Source organism: Zingiber officinale, chromosome 9B (assembly GCF_018446385.1).
Source record: "Zingiber officinale cultivar Zhangliang chromosome 9B, Zo_v1.1, whole genome shotgun sequence".
In the NCBI taxonomy this organism is placed as follows: domain Eukaryota; kingdom Viridiplantae; phylum Streptophyta; class Magnoliopsida; order Zingiberales; family Zingiberaceae; genus Zingiber; species Zingiber officinale.
Window position 1 is genome coordinate 39,082,853 of NC_056003.1, and position 5,154 is coordinate 39,088,006.

At 36.3% G+C, this 5,154-nt stretch overlaps 1 long non-coding RNA gene across 1 annotated transcript; it reads right to left on the reverse strand.

The window, feature by feature from the left end:
• Window positions 1–4,084: 4,084 nt before the first annotated feature.
• On the reverse strand, window positions 4,085–4,906 carry LOC122025466. Its single transcript, XR_006123723.1, has 2 exons — window positions 4,765–4,906; window positions 4,085–4,158 (listed from the first exon to the last, which is right to left on the reverse strand). It is a non-coding gene; the product is annotated as an uncharacterized LOC122025466 (long non-coding RNA).
• Between the last annotated feature and the right edge of the window lie 248 nt (window positions 4,907–5,154).

Consider the following 5,154-nt stretch of genomic DNA (forward strand, 5'->3'; position numbering starts at 1 on the left):
AAAGGAAAGAAATTTTAATTTACTTAAAAAATTAGTAACATACAATTCTGTTACCAAAAAATATTTTAAATAGCAAAGGAAAGAAATTATACAGACTAATATATAGACTATAAAGGAAAGAAATTTTAAAAAACTTTAAAAATTATTAACAGATTTATCATTCTAAAATTAAAAATTATCAAAAAAATAAAATACCAAAAAAAAAATTAAAAATTACAAAAAAATATTAAAAAAATAAAAAATTCTAATTATAGTAATTGATGACTTTTAAGGTACTCCAAGGAGGAAAGACGTTGGAACTGGATTCCTTGTGAATCTTGAGAAAGAGCGTTTGAGTGATTAAGCGTTAATATGATAAAACAAGTTATTAATAGCAGTTCAGCCTTTATACCGTATGTGCTCAAAATTTTTAGAATAATTCATAGCTTTAGATGTTCTTGCTCAGTAAAATATGCATGTATATATATGTACTTTCTTAATTATTAGAATGGTCAAAAAGGTATTTTTGTAAACTAAAAATAAATAAAAAGCATTTATCATAATTTTCATTGTTGAAAATGTTTTTATTTTATTATTATTATTCGGAGTTAGTCATTTATTTAAGGACAACTACTTCCTTTAGAAGTGACTTAATTCTTAGATTAGACTTAGCTAATTTTCGTAACAAGTAATTAACTAATTGTTTAGTCGAGGGATACTTACAGAGGGGTCAGGCCCTTCGGAAACGGATACGGATCCGTGGATTCGCTCGGACTTGGCTTCTGACTCGGTCTCGCTCTCAGACAGTTCAATCTGGTCCCGGGCCACCAGGGCAAGTAGACTCGTCTGATCGAGTTCATCGTCGGTGTCTTCTTCTGAGGATTCTTTCCAAGTCGCTTTGAGTACCTTCCTTGTCCTCTGCTTCTTTGCATCCTTTTGGTTTGGACAGTTGGCCTTGATGTGCCCCTTCTAGTTGCATCCATAGTAGATCACCTCAAATTTGACCTTTGAGCTTGGTTGACCTTCTTTGGATTGGACTGCCTTCTTTAGGTCTTTCTTGTTGAAGCTCTTCTTCTTCTTGTAGAACTTCTTTACCAAATTCACGAGTTCGGTTGTTAGTTCGTCATCTTCATCGTCTGAGTCTGGTTCTGGTTCCGACTCTTGCTCGGTTCTTCGTTGTGATCTTGGTTCGCGTGTTCTACTTGTACCTGCAAGCAAAGCTACACCTTTCTCGGGTGGCTGTGTATTAGACTGCTCATGAAGTTCAAATTAACAAAATAATTCATCTAATCTAATGGAAGACAAATCCTTGGAGAATTTATTGGCATCTACCATTGATGCCCACAATGTGCTCCTTGGAAAAGCATTAAGTGCGTAACTTATGATGTCCCTGTTCTCGACCTTTTGCCCGATCGCGTGGAGGGAGTTTAGGATGTCTTGTATTCGAGCGTGAAGTTGAATAGCCGTCTTGTCTTCCTACATTTTTAGATTATACAGTTTATTAAACAATAGATCACGCTTACTTACTTTGGTTTCGGAGGAGCCCTCGTGTAGTTCAATTAATTTTTCCTACAGCTCCTTTGCCGTTGAGAACGAACCAACTCTGTTGAGCTCCTCCTTGGTCAGTCCACACTGGAGGGTGCAGGTAGCTCTTGCATTGGCTTCCACCTTCTTGATTAGGGTTGGTTCCCATTTTTCGCAGGGAGTTGGTTCGCCATCTTCATTGGTTGGCAGTTGAAGTCCAGTCTTTACGATCATCCAAGTATCAAATTGGATCTTCAAAAAATTCTCCATTCGTCCCTTCCAATATCCGAAATCCTCTCCGGTGAAAAGTGGGGGACGAACGGTGCTATAACCCTCTTGTTGGACCATTGAAACCTTGCGTGGCAAAAACAAAAACAAACTGTTCCAAGACTAAGTCTTGGATTAGTAGTGCGGAAGAAAAGAGAAAATATTACGAACTCGATTAGTGTTGCACCAGATTCGAGCAAAGCCAATTCGTAAAAAAGAATTAAAATGTAGCTACAAAGCTAATTCTAATTGACTCCGAAAAGATTAAAACGACCACAAAAAATTGCTTTGAATGGTGGTTGCACCAATTCAAAACGACCCCGCTCTGATACCAATTGTTGGATCGAAAGCGCTAGAGGGGGGAGGGGGGTGAATATCGCTCATGGTTTTCACAATCGATTTCGTAAAACATGAGTAATAACGCAGCAAAAATAGTAAAATGCACAAACACACAGAAGACACGAGAAGTTACTTAGTTCGGAGCCTATCTCGACTCCTACTCGAAGGCCCGCGGTCGTTGACCACTTTTGGTGGGAAACAACTATAGTATCGCAAGAAGAATTACAGCTTTGAAGTACAATTGAAGTGAAAGCAACAATAAGACTGATTATACCGACAACAAGAACAGTCACTACAACAAAAACATTAAAAGACAACGGTTAAAAACCGTTGTCGTAGGTCCTTTAAAACCGTTGTAATTGGCAGTGTTGTTAAAAGTGGGGGCTACGATAATGGTTTAAAACCGTTGTCGTAGAATGAAACGACAACAGTTTTGCAACGGTTTAAAACCGTTGTCTTTGAATGAAAAGACAACGGTTTAAAACCGTTGTTGTTTAGAGCACTTTTAATAACGCTGTTGTCAGTTACAACAGTTTTTGGGGCTACGACAATGGTTTTTAACCATTGTCTTTTAGGGTGATAGACAACAATAATAACAATTTTAAATCGTTGTCTTTTAAACTATTGTCTTTTAATACCAATATATCATATTTCAATATAAATATATAATAAAAGCTTATAATCACAAAAGAAAGAATATTCCTCATATCAATGTCATTCAAAATGTTACTTATACAATAATTATAATCATAAAAGAAGAAACATGTCTCATATTCAAATAAAATTTATCCCAATACAAATAAACAAATAAACTCCATCTACAACTGCTTCTTGTGGGGCAACTCCCTGAACATTTGTGGGCTTATTTGTGGACTCTCTTCCCTCAACGTGTCGTTGAGTATGGCCAACTCCCTGAGCTGTTGCTTCTTGTAGTAGTCCATTGACTCGTCCTGCAAGATTTGGAGTTTGAATAGTGACTATGTTTCGATAATAACATTCGCGTCGACATCTTGTAGAACAATGAGGAGGATGCAACCTAGGTGAAAGTTTTGTTGCCACAGGCTGCAGAAGATCTTCAAGGGTGGCAACAGCTTGGTTTAAGCAAGCATCAATTATGCCTGGTGTAAATTCTGCCTCCAATAGTATGTGCAGCGGTTCATTTAAGTGTTCATATTCAGATTTATCCCATAAGCTTTCTTCCTGTTCAAAAAAAGGGGAGAAAACTTGAGTATTAAGACAAGAAATAATGCACCTTAGCTTTTGAGTTGATAATAACAATCCATTAATTAGGACATATTATAGGATGCTAATATCGAAAATTACATAAGTTCTAAAATGCACGGTTAACTTAATGTCGGTGTAACTTGTACAAAGAACAGCATACTCTAGCAGAAACAAGAGAAGAGAAACCCATATCACATTCAAAAACATGGATTATTTTGCCTTCAAACATAAAGACAAATATCTATTTTTTATGTAGGTAGGCCTTAAAAAGTTAATAGTGAGGATAATGCATCAAGGTTTGGGAGATTGGAATATACTCATTTTTCATTAAGATAAATATTACATGATATCCACATACCATTATAGAATCCTTCACTGAACCTCGACCTCATATATAAACCCTGCATTGAGTTGAAGCTTCAACTCTTTTTAAGGAGTTCCCACGTGGTCCTAGTAAACAACCAACAAAGTTGTACTGAAACGCATGAAACCAGCAGTTTAATACATGTTGAGAGATTAACTAGTTGAATTGATTTAGACAATCTATCGACAAAATCTTGCTAAAGAGACCTGTCATCAGTTGCATTGCCTACAGAACCTTGGTATCTGGAGTCACTGTGATCAGTTTATTCTGGATATAGGAAAAGAATCGGCATCAGATTGGAAGCAAAATAACAAAATCTTGAAATAATACTTCTACTCAATTCAAAATTTTCAGACATTGTCTGTACAACTTGAGATTGAAATTTACCTCTACAGTCATGTTGTCACCAACTTTAGTTGACTTGGAAGATCTTCCTTGTACAATCATTTTCCGGAGATAATCTGAAGAAGAAGGAATCGTTAAGAACACAAGTAATTTGCACGGCAAGTATAATTGCATAAAAGAACCATTATCAAAACTGGTTCTTAGTTTTCAAAAAAGATATTGAACAGGGGTGAAGAGCAAATTTATCTGCTAATCAACTGCTCTTGTAGGATGTTAAAATTGTGTTAAACTTATTTCCCTAATGTCTTGAAGAGGTGAAGAACAAATCTGTTGCTTAGAGAGAACTAGCACACACATTGGACCATCACACAATTGATTTACATCAAGTAAATGATTGTGCTTGAGACAATGTGATTATCAAAATGTCATGAAAATAACTTTCGGGATAATTAGATAATTTTTAACTTAATTGAAATTTAAAACTTCACATTGGCGTACACTCAGTTGTAAAAAGATTGCTATAAAAATTGAAGCTGCCGAAGAACATCTGAAAATCATCTACCCAGTTGAATCTACTGGAGCAGCCATAGAATTGAGAAATTTACCAACTAATTGGAAAATATCTTATGATTTCACATAAATGTTTAGCTTTATACATGCACCCATGAGCACATTTAATACCATTTCACAGCCAACAAAAACAAAGATGGACAATCAATTACCTCTCTCAGTAACAATTCCAGCAATTGCCTTCTCTTCTCCGGGTCTCACCACCACTAAAGCTCCAACATTGTATTGTGTCATCTAGAAACAGTAGAGCATAAGCCATCAGTTAAAACTATTTAAAGCTGGATGGTAATCCCAAACAAGATTGACACAATGACCATTTACAGATTTGACAGCATCATAAATAGTGTCATCAGTTGTGCACCACAACCAAGAACCATCAGCATTCTTCCCCTTAGCTGTAAGAACATCCCGGATAGTCGTGCTTTCAAAACCATGCTCTTCCAACTGTGTAGGCGAAACTGACTCAAAACGTGAAAACACAGTAGGTAACATCGCTGGGTTCACACGCATGTGTTCACACGCATGTGTGCGTGTCTTCTTCG